Source organism: Pantherophis guttatus, chromosome 3 (assembly GCF_059756535.1).
Source record: "Pantherophis guttatus breed Tessera chromosome 3, ASM5975653v1, whole genome shotgun sequence".
NCBI lineage: Eukaryota > Metazoa > Chordata > Lepidosauria > Squamata > Colubridae > Pantherophis > Pantherophis guttatus.
In genome coordinates, this window is record NC_142065.1 from 28029998 (window position 1) to 28042587 (window position 12590).

At 37.6% G+C, this 12590-nt stretch overlaps 1 long non-coding RNA gene across 1 annotated transcript; it reads left to right on the forward strand.

Annotated features, from left to right (window-relative positions):
• Positions 1-310: 310 nt before the first annotated feature.
• On the forward strand, positions 311-7079 carry LOC117664362 (uncharacterized). The gene is made up of 2 exons (XR_004591002.3): positions 311-471; positions 6464-7079. It is a non-coding gene; the product is annotated as an uncharacterized LOC117664362 (long non-coding RNA).
• The last annotated feature ends 5511 nt before the right edge of the window (positions 7080-12590 follow it).

Consider the following 12590-nt stretch of genomic DNA (forward strand, 5'->3'; position numbering starts at 1 on the left):
CTACCGGTTCTCCAGAACTGGTCAGAACCTGCTGAAACTCACCTCTGGTGTCATGATTTAAATATGAATGTAAATATAAATCTAAACATATGTAGCATCAGATTGCAAAGTAGTCAATGTGAGTGGCACAGTAACCATTGCCCAAAATAAACATTCTTACTAAACTTCAATATGAAATGTTGTAAGGGACAATAGGTGTGTGTGTGTGGGGTATCATTTAAGGGAGACGGGTGTAGTGGCCTAGGAATGTGAGTCCTAGGCCCACCTTAGACAGAAAAACAAACTGATGACCTTGGGCCCTTGGTTCTAGGAAGGAGGCAATGGCAAGCCACTTCTGAAAAATCTTGCCAAGAAAACGTCTTCAAAAGAAAAAACAAGAAAGTTCAGTTGCCTCCTGAAAAAGCACCTTTGGGACAACCATGACCTGGATGATTGACAATCTCTACAGACTTCTTGCCAAGAAAACTGCAGGTGTATTTCAAACTAGTGCAACACTAACTTGAAGGCACAAATACCTCTCATATATACATATGTGTGTATACACACACAGAGATATATACACAAAGAGAGAAATTCTAAACTCTATTACCATTTAACTAGTTAACAAGCTGACCATAATTGCTCTGTTGATCATTAATTTTTAGGTTTTTTTAAAAAAGAAATTAAGCTTTTAAAGCTTTCTAAATAAAGGCACAAATTAGTGGAGCACTGAGCACTTATCCTAATGCATGTATTGTGTAGTATTTTTAGGAATATAAATCTTGTGATTCTGACATACAAGTGAAAATGTTGGAAGAATGGTAATGAAATTAATCTTGACAAATTACCATTGATATGAAAGATATAGCTGATTTTGTTTATGGATTTGGAGTTCTCCTTGCTGACATGGGCAAACAGCATCCATAGTGATATTAGAATATATTTATTTAATGAATGCTATCCTGCCAAATAGTGGTGGCTCTTGAAAAGCAATTTTAAATAATTTATTGAGCGTATATAAACATGTTTTTTCTAGAAAGTCAGGAATATTCATATGGAAATCCCCCTTTGTTTTGTTTTAATAACTATTCTCAGTTTGGGCTGAGATGATAATTAACTACATGGTGAATCTAGGCTCTCTCTACCCAGTCCCAAGTCATATAAATACTACTACTTACAATGAAGTTCATTATTCTTGCTTTACACAAATGTCATATCTGGTAAACGCAACACTATTCCTTTAACTTTCCTTTATAATAGCATAAAAATATGCAACAAAAGGGTAGGCTTTTTCTATTTTTTTTCTGTTTTACCAATTTCTTTCCTTTGCTTACTGTATATTTGCAAGACAATACTTGATTTTAAAAAAACCTCCGGGGGATTAACTATGATTAAGTACAAAAAAAATTCAGTCAAAACCAGCAATGAAATCGATAAGCAGTAAAACAATAGCACTGTGCATAAATAATATTGCAAATAGCTAGTAACTAGTAGCAGAATCCAATAAAATATTTTTAAAAGGCAGTCTCCTAATTCAGCAAATGTTATTTATTGGAAGATATCCCATGCTAAACATTTCTAAGGCACTAATAACAATATTTGAAGAATTAGATCTTGTCTTAATTTGCAAAATTCTGTACTGTAGTTTTGTCACCAAGTATTCCAGATTGTCAGACATAAAATTACAACAGTAATATTTTAAATAATAAAATGCACAAAAACCAAATGATCAGTTCAATTTATATTAAAATAAAATCTATAGCTTTGATAAGACCTTCATAATTCAGAAGACATTTAAAATACATGGGAAATTTATCACCCAAACCAATGTACTCTCTTCGATTTCCACCAAAAAGAGAGAGATTCAACATTACTCAGTAACTACTCAATTCTAGTAATTTTGTTGTGTTTTTCAGGAGAAACCAAAATACCTACTCATTCATTTTCGCTGCCACCATAGATGCTGCTGAATTGTTTTTAATATCTTTCATGAATCTGCAAAATTCAGTCTTTTTCTTCCCACTTTTTCTGACTTGATGAGTTAACCTATGTGGTAGCCACTTCACTGTTTGGTTGGAGCCAACTGATAAATTAATTCCTCTCTCTGCATTAAAATTATTGGAGAGGCTGGAAAAGACCTCCCTGCAAAAACTCTACAATTTTGTGGAGGCATTTTTAAATTTATTTGCATCCCAAATCATTTAGGACTTTAAAAATGGTCATAAGAACATTGAATTGGATTCAGTTGTGAATACACAACCAATGAATTGTTTGTAAAACTGATGTAACTTCATCTAGGTAAACTGCTATAGCTAGCATAATAACTGAATTCTGAAACCACTGAAATTTTAGACAATTTTGAAGGCCAGTCAGTATATGACAGATTATAGTAATTCACCCTAGAGAACAGAAGAATATGAAGTCACGATGGTCAAAGTAGTAGCTGGCAGAAAGGGAAAGTGCTTGAAGCAATAAAGTTAGCTGAGTCTGTACCAAACAATGGTGGATCAAGAAATTCTCCTGAATTAGACACTTGCTATTCCAAAGAATAAAAGGGATGCAGTGGTTCAGTGGCTAAGATGCTGAGCTTTGTTGATTAGAAAGGTCAGCAGTTTGGTGGTTTGAATCCCTAGTGCCGCGTAACGGGGTGAGCTCCCGTTTCTTATCCCAACCTAGCAGTTCGAAAGCACGTAAAAAATGCAAGTAAAAAAATAGGGACCAGCTTTGGTGGGAAGGTAACAACATTCCGTGCGCCTTTGGCGTTTAGTCATGCCGGCCACATGATCATGGAGATGTCTTCGGACAGTGCTGGCTCTTCGGCTTTGTAACGGAGATGAGCACCGCCCCCTAGAGTTGGGAACGACTAGCACATATGTGCGAGGGGAACCTTTACCTTTATTCCAAAGAAACTCAAATGGATTAAACACCAACTTTGCAGATTTGAAAAGGAAATACTGACTTGAGATAGTGAAAAGGGCTCTACCTTTAAAGTTTGAGAACTCAAGCATTTTAATATCAAAAAAGTTAAAGTTTCAATGATGACAGAGAAGATTTGGCTACTGTCCCAATCAGATTAAGCAACCCATGAGACTGCTGCAAATGTGACCTCTTGCTTGCCTGTAACATTTACTGAAAGGCCATTATGGGATGGTGCATTGATCAGCCCACCTGTGGTGAGCTGTCAAGTTCTCCGATGTTCTCCATCGCTTGCATTCGAAAGACATGTTTTCTCCTTTTATTTAAATTGCACCTTCCCCCAGCAACGGGATCAGGATATCTGGTTATTTATTCTGAAGAAGAGTTTTGTTTTCTTTGGCATAGCCAAAAGAACCACAACGGAACTGCCAAACTTTATGCTGACCTTGTTTTATTTGGACAGTTTGTGCAAATGGATGTTTCCAAGAACTTATCAACAAGCATGTGCAGCACTATTCATCCAGATATATTAAAACCTGGGATAGGGAGGGAAAGGTAGAAAAATGGTTTTGGAGTTTATGTTGCTAGCAGGGAAATAACTCCAGAGGCATGGATGTATGTACTGTACTTGCATCCTATGTCACTCATAATCCTCAAGAGGTTAGAATGTTTCTCCTCGCTCTTGTTTTGATTTGTTAATATAGTTCAAACATCTCCCAGTGAGATACTTCAGTTGCAGGGATTGCAATATTTTCTGAACACTAAAAGCAAACTGTTTCTAAAGGTACAAGATGTAATGCATCTCACAGGCTGTGTGTAAACTATAGCCGTGCTTGCCATCTGGAATGTGAATTGTTATAGTAAAAGTGTCCCCGCAGTGTCTTTTGTCCACAGCTGCTTCCCCCCCAACAAATATTCACCTTGCCCACTATGCTCTAGTTATGGCAAAGAAAAGAATGCTTCTTAAAAATAAAAACAGGGAGCTGCACGCTTTGCAATTAACATGGTATACAAGACCATGAAGAGACACTGTTTATCAACATAGATGTAATTCTAGAAAACAACTTTGGATTTAGCTCGGGAAAAGAGACCGGAATGTATGAGAGACTGTGATTCATTAAAGCAAGTACTTCCAGCAGCCAGGTGGTCTTAGGGAAAGATGTGGCTATTTTAATGAAATATAGACAGGTGCTCTTCCAAACTGAATCCGAAGCATTGTACAGTCATAATAAATACAGGTAGCCCTTGACTTACGACCACAATTGAGCCCAAATTTTCTGTTGCTAAGGGAGACATTTCTTGAGTTTTGTCCCATCTTATGACCTTTCTTTCCAAGTTGTGAAGTGAATCACTGCAAGTGTTTAGTCTCACAATTGTTAAGTGAATCTGGTTTCCCCGTTGACTTTGATTGTCAGAAGGTTGCAAAAGGGGCTCACATGGCCCAGTGACACTGCAACAGTAGTAAATATGAGTTAGTTACTAATAATCTGAATTTTGATCACATGACCATGGGAATGCTGCAATGGTTGTAAGTGTGAAAAATGGTCATAAGTCACTTTTTCAGTGTAACTTTGAATAGTTATTAAATGAATTGTTGTAAGTTGAGTACCTGTAGTATCTTTCAGCTTCCAAAAGGTTTTCCATCTTGCATTCTCAAGCATATAAATGGTTTTTTAGTTGCATTTTGGGAATGATTTTGAATTTATTGTATTTGTATGAGATAAGAGAGGGTGTAGAAGCTGTTTCCTGTTAAACATCTTTCAGTTACTCATCATCCTGCCTGCCTATGCCTTTTGACCTGAAAAGGTCCACAAAATTGCTTGAACTGAAGCATGGGAAGCTGATGGGGCCAAAAAGATGATTGAAAAACAGGATATTAACACGCAGTTGATCATTTCGCCAGACTAGGTATGGGACTTACCTGCAACAACTTTTTTTAAATCCATAAATTGAAATGAGAATGGAAGAAAGTTTTGATGCAGAAGTAGCATAGGCAATGCTAGCTTAAGTAGATCTGATCCAAGCAACTTCCAAGGTTCATAATTTGCCATGGAAGTTCTGAAGGGGTTGAAGGAGATCTTGCCTCTGAGCATCTTTTTTTGTAATATATTCTCAGTTGCTGAAAAAAAAAAAGGTTTGTGGTTTGTGTATCATGTTCACCAAGAAAAAACAGCCAATTCAAACTTGAACCTTGTTTGGTTTGTCATTTCCATTCTGGGGGCGGGGGAGCTGCTAAATCATAAAGGGAAGTGATATAATACACAGATATCACATGAAGAATAAGGAAGGGATGAGACTGTAAAGCAGATCAAAAAGTTTCCAGCCTTCCAAATATCTGATTTTATCTACACCAGCATAAATCAAGAATAATTCAATTAATACAGATGATATTCTTCCAAAGAAAACTGAGGGACAATATACTGTAAGAGACGATGCTACAGAGAAGGGTCTGTATCTCAAAGAAAAATGGGACTGTCCCATCCTCTGATCAAATGCCAGTTATACAAATAGGAAAAAAACACAGAAGGATAAAAAGGATGTTGAATATTTATTTATTTATTTGATTTATTTATTTATTTAGTCAAGCATGTATTAGATAACAAATATAAGTACAAACATGATTATGAATACATGAAATGGATACGAATAAAAAAAAAACATTAGGACAGGGACGGTAGGCACGCTGGTGCACTTATGCATGCCCCTTACAGACCTCTAGGAATGGGGTGAGGTCGACAGTGGACAGTCTAAGGTTAAAGTTTTGGGGGTTTGGGAAGAAACCACAGAGTCATCCAGGCATCGTCCGTATGAAGGCTCTCGGCCGTAGCTATGTGTGGTGGCCGTTAATTGATAGAGAGATAGAGGATTGGGTAGCGAAGTGTCAGCATTGCCAGTTAACAAGACCGGTCGCACCTGCGGCTCCTGTAAGGGATTGGGAAAAACCTAAAACTCCGTGGGCCCGAGTCCATGTAGACCTCGCTGGCCCCTTCTTCGGTCAGACCTTTATCATAGCGGTAGATGCGTTTTCCAAATGGGTCGAACTTGCCCTCTTGTCCTCCTCCACCACGGAGGCCGTAGTCAGGGTACTAGAGGGTTGGTTCGCCTCTCATGGACTCCCCGACGTCCTGGTGACCGATAACGGACCACAGTTTACATCGGCATCCTTCCAGTTGTTCCTAGCCCGATTGGGCATCCGTCACGCTCAAACTGCCCCGTTTAATCCGGCCGCTAATGGATTGGCGGAGAGGGCCGTCCGATCCGCTAAAGAGGCGCTTCGCCGCTTTGGCCCATCAAATTGGCAGCATAACATCAACCGGTATCTTTTAGCTCAACATACCACACCTTGCGCTGTCACCAAACACAGCCCTGCCGAACTACTCATGGGACGGCGCCTCCGGATCACTCTTGATAGGCTGCATCCTGACTACATAGCTGACCCTCACTACGAATCCAGTGCGCACGCCAGGGCTTTCCTGGTCGGGGATCCGGTCTATGCCCAGAGTTTTGGGTCAGATGTAAAATGGGTTCCCGGGCATGTCACTCATCTAACAGGACCCTATTCCTATAGGATCCTACTCAACGATGGACGCACGTGGAGGCGACATATAAATCAGCTCCGGTACAGGGCCGCCCGTCCGTTGGACCAGACCCCACCAGTTACTGACGGCGCACCACCCACTGACGGGCCCGCACCATGGCTAGTTGCACCAAGTCTCGTTCCAACCGAATCGTTCTCGTCGGCTGACTTACCTGAGGTTCCTGGCAGGGATTCACCTTCGAAACCATCATCGGCGAACACAGCGCAACCGCCAGCGATTCCGCTTCCAGTTGAAGTGACTCCGCCTTCCGCAGGTCCATCTCCACCCCAGACTCCTTCTGTTCCGCTATTACGCAGGTCTGGGCGGAGCCGACGCCGACCAGCGTATTTGAATGACTACGCATGCGCCATCCGGATGGAGAGGGGTGTTGAGTCCTCGCGGCCACATCATCAAGTCAGCGGGGTTGTTGCTAGTCCACGCGGATTGGCTAAGACGCGAGCAAGGAACTAGCGGGAGATTCCTGCTCACGTATTGGTTAACCCCGTTCCTCAGGTTCCTTTTTAAGCAGCTGTCAGTTCGCCTTCACCTGAGTTGTTATTGTTGTTGAGTTCTCTTCGTTGTTCAATAAAAGTTGGTGTTACTGCAGCCGAGCCTCTGATCATTATTAACCCTTCTGAGAATTCAATACATTCTAGGCATTGACCACTCTGTTACTGAAGTCATATTTTCTGCAATCAAGTTTGGAGCGGTTTACCTTAAGTTTGCATCTATTGTGTGCTCATGTATTGTTGTGATTGAAGCTGAAGTAGTCATTGACAGGTAGGACATTATAGCAGATAATTTTATGTACTATACTTAGGTCGGACCGAAGGCGGCGAAGTTCTAAGTTGTCCAAGCCCAAAATTTCAAGTCTGGTAGCATAAGGTATTCTGTTTGCGAGCAGAGGAATGGAGGACTCTTCTCGTGAAATATCTCTGGACTCGTTCAATTGTATTAATGTCCGATATGCAGTGCGGGTTCCAGACAGATGAGCTGTATTCAAGAATTGGTCTAGCAAAAGTTTTGTATGCCCTAGTTTGCAGTACAATATTACCGGAGAAGAAGCTATGCAAGATTAGGTTATAACTCTTAATGTCTTTTTGCAACGCTGTTACAGTGAGCTCTGGCACTTAGATCATTAGAGATGAGTACTCCAAGGTCTTTGACAGAGTGAGGGTCGTCTATGAGGTCTTTGGTGTCCACTCAGCTTGAATTTTATAGTCTGATTTTTTTTTTTGCCAATGTGTAGTATAGCACAGTTCTTTTCTCAATGTTTTATTACAGAAGAATGTTTTTTAAAATTTTATTTATAGAACCAAACTAATATACACTAAAACATATAGCAATTAAAAAGCATGATTAAAAATAACATAAAACCAAGTCAGTCAATACTGCGAGGGAGGTCCAGTCAGTTTCTTTAGGTTAATGCTACAGATAAAAGTATTATCACCACCTTTTGCACATTTAAAAATTGGTTATTTTAAAGAAAAACAGTATTCTCCTAATCATGAGGGAAACTAACATTTCTAATAATTGAGGTATTGATTTTGATTACTAATATGAATATAGTAGACATATTTACAAGATACATTAAATATTTATGTTTGAACATATACTGGTGCAATATTCACCTAGGAGTGTGATATGTTTCTGGTGGTCACCCTGATGGATAATACATCAACATAGACATTTAGAGACAAAAGCTTTATATACAAAGCATGCATGTTCTTGAAAAAATAGGAAGGGTCCAGAGACTGGGAAGAGTCTTAAAATAAAGATGGGAAATTTTAGCTATATCCTCCTGAATGTCCCAGACCTTCTGCCTAAAGTCAATAATTCACAATATGTTAGAATTTGATCAATTTGTTTTTGCAGAGTGGATTTACATTTATATTTCACAGTAAGATGAACCAAAGAGGTCCCCCAAAGGATTTGCTGTGCCCAAGATCATAGACATCATAATTGTGTATGAGTCTTCAAAGAGATGCAGCCTAATTCTAATCACATTAGGACATTTAAGTCAAAGGAGGGATGAGGAGCATGGTTTTCAGAAATTTAGTGTGGAATTCATGGTTGAGATTTTCTTGTAGATGCACAACTGTGTACTTTTCTTAATATTTTTATTAAAATTATAATAAAATAAAGACTAATATAAATTAAAAGAAAAAAGGAAAAATAGCAGAAAAGAAAAAATAGAAAGAAAATTAGAAAAAATATGAAGAAATTACTTCCTTCTTCATCACAATAAGTATAAATAATTTTAGTAATTTATCACTTTCCCTTAAAATGCAACAAATATTTTCTTCCCATAGCCTACATCTTATCTATAAACAAATCCTTAAAGCCTTGTCATTTCAGCCATGATCTCAGCAAAAGTTCATTATTGTTTACCAGAAATAAGAACATGTATTTTAACCTTGATCAAATAAACCAATTTTATATCCCTTTTATTTTTTAACATTCTTGATCTTTAGTCTCTTAAATTGATATTGTAGAACTTTATTTCATTTCATTTTTTGTTTGTCCCTTCTCATAAAATTCTTCAAAGCTTTAACATACCTCTCTTGTAAATCTAATTTAGGAAAATTAACCAGGTCCCTCTGGGGTTTTTATTTGCATATCTCTTTGAATTATTAAATTATTACTCAGTTTCTTTTTTATGTTTAGTGTAACTTCTTTTTTCATGTCATTCTTGTAACCTGTCATTTTAAAATCCACTTTCAGATTAGTTTTAATTGTATCAGATAAAATTTGTTTCTCTTCTATAAAAGAGAAACATTTTTAAAAACAGTCTATCTATAGAGGTAAACACTCTTAAAATTAACTTCTGGATCCATTGTTCAAAAATATACTTCAGTACATTCACTAGCAATTCTGCTATAGTGTTTGTCTCTGTTTTCTGTGGAACCATTTTCAGTCCACTATTTCTTTCCTGGAAATTCATGTATAATCTGAGTTCCATATAGCACCATACAAAGAACTTTGTCTTTGAATATCTCAATAACAACTAGGAAAAAAGTATTCCCATTTCACCAGCCACATATGTTTCAAGCTTAATTTTGCAGCGATAGAGACTGGAAATATTATTCATTCAAAAGCAAAATACTTATCCAAATAACAGAATTTCAGAATGAAAAACAGTATGATTAAATTGTGAATTCTGTCAATCTTTTATTTTTCTTCAGAGTTCACTGTCATTGCAGAATGTACATGATCAGAGTGGAGAATTTGTTGAGACAACACTTGTGTTTTCTTCATTTCTAAATATGCATTTGAGATCAGTGGCCATATAAATTGAAAAAAATATTTACTGAAGAATATTTGAGGTTAAATTCATGCAATATGGAACTGACTGCTCTGGAAGTTTGCATCTAAACTAAATAAGCACCACAGAGGAAGTAGCAGTGCCTCTTTTATTGGGTGAGATTTGTTGCCCATTATAAGTAGAATGAGATATATCATAGAGAGAAAGAGACTATTAAAAACAAAGTGTATGGGAGGAAAGAGGACATCCCAAGCTTTCAACGGGCATAGCAAAGCTGACAATCTTGGTATCCAGTTATCTTACCCAATAGGACTACTCTGCTCAGACATGTGTATAAATATTGGATACCTGATAAATTGAGCTTCAAGCTTAGGTCTGAACTGCTTTCTGCTGTGTTCAGTACATCATCTGGAAACTGAAGAGCATAGCAAGAACTTGCGTTACAAAATGGCTGTAATTTGGAAGGTGAAACACTGTTAAAATACATTTCATGAGACAATACTTTCAAGTCTTACTGAACAATCTATTGCAGTGATGCAGAAGCATGCTTACAGTTTTGGAGGGGAGAAGAATCGAGAGAGAGGGAGGAATGAACTGTATGGTGCGGAACATCTAATTGTTTTAATCATGCTTGATACTACAGTGTGAAATTGTAATTAACTTAAGAAGTCAGTCAAGAACAATTAATAACTGCAGTGCTACTGGAATAATTTAAATAGGAGCTGGGAGGACAGAAAAGTGACCGACACACCAGGCTGCCAGGGAAGTGGGATGGTTAACAGAACTGAGCTTTGGGAAGGTTAAAAATGACTTTCACTTCAGACTCTTCAGACTGAACATGTGCTTTTAGACAAAGATTGTTTGGGTTCTTTTTCTAGCACAGTCTGCTAGAATATGTAGAGCAGGCAGGCTGAACTGATAAAGAACCGAAGTTGTACATGAAGTAAAGCCATTATCTAAAAAGAAATGCTAAACTTGTTTCTGTTTCGTGGACTTTTTTGGGGGGAAGCAATAATTTGTATGAAAAAGGACACTTTCATACTGTTGCCCTCCCCAGTGAATCCAAGGTATTTTATTTGTTTTGCATATGCATTCTTGTTAAGAGCTATGAAAAGGGCATGCTTGCCTAGTTTTGCAGTCAGGCACTTTTATACTTTTGGCAACTGTGAATGTAGGTTGCAGTACAGAATCTCTGAGTGTGATTGGATGGAGGCAGAAAATGCTTTACTTGAGCCCAGGGACTTTGAGCTCAGAGTGAGGCAACAGTATAAACAGGGTTTGTGAGGCACTGCAAATTATCTAGAAAGATTAACACTGGGTTCTACTTGCTGAAGATCTCTTGAGTGCAGATGACAGATTGAGGAAGCAATTCTTATTAATGATCAACTGGTGTTTTGAATATACTCTATTCAATGACATTATTTTGGAGACCATTGGATGCAGGAAAAGTGTGATATTTGACCCAAACTCCATTATAACCAAACATCAGTGCAGTCACAGCTTTTCTGCAAGATCTTCAAACAATATAAGGCAAACTGACATTTATCACTAAATGCTCACTTGTGAGCTTCTTTGATTAGAAAACTTCCCAGGTGCACTTTCAACCTTACTTTTTAATACCAGAATTTAATGTTACTCTAGCTCTCTAAGTGAGCTCTTCTAATGTCTTTACAACACAAGATGTAGATAAAAGCATATGGACAAAAAGGTAAAAGTAAATAATCAAATGCTATATCTCCTTCCCACCCATTATGCTGTCTATCTATTATTCAGGAGAGCTACTCGGACAGTAGTCCTGCAATAAATCCCATTAAAAACAGTAGGACTAATTTCTAGGTATACAAATGTACATTTCTGGCTACAACATAGATTTTACACACACACACACACACAACTACACACACCAATAACACAAAAACTAGTGCCATAATTTACAGTAGATACTTTTCCATAAAACATTTGAAGGAATAATGTAACAAAAAAAAAACAACTGGTTAGGTTGACTGGATTAAGATACCAGTTAATAATTTATACAGGTTGTTTTCCTCGGTTCCCAGTGACTGATTTATTTTGGTTGTTACTTGTTTTGGAATATTGAGTAATATCTGATGAATAGCTTAACATTTATAGTATATAACCCTTACCCCAAGCATTATACATATATTATGGCATTATTATTTTTTTATCTCTAGTTTGATGTTCTTTAATTCATGACCTTGAAATTTGGACTGCTGCCTGCTTGAGGTATACTTCTTATCTCACTATTGTCTACTTTCTATTTGGCTGTTTGCCAAAAAAAGAACAGACACATCAGCTGGTATCTTTTATTATAGTTTTTTGATCTGTAGATGTTAAGCACTGGTTTATTTATTTGTGGTGATTAATGTGAAGGTTGTTTTTAATTCATTCCAGATTGCAGTTACTATGAAGTCATAAATTGTTCACTTGTGGCTTCTCATTTTGCGCCCTGCTGATTTTTTAAAAAAATTAGATACCCCAAATTGTGGCCATATTATGAAAGTCAATCCTCAAGCAAATTTTACAGGGAAATGGGATCCCACTGATGAGCAATAGAGAGGCACCTCCAATTTCAGTGAAAAGTAGATAGAAAAGCACAACTTCAGAATGGCTTCAAGTTTAAATGGATAAGAAAAGATTTTAGCCACCCCCAGCAACTAACAATAGTAGTGTTGCATGGTTTAGTGATTAAGATATTTGATGACATTAAAATGTTTTCAGCCATGAAAGCTCTTGAGTTCAATTTTCAGTCATGGGAGCTCACTGGTTACCTATTGGTCCAATATGGTGTTTCTCATCCTTGGCAACTTGAAGAGGTGTGGACTTTAAGTTGT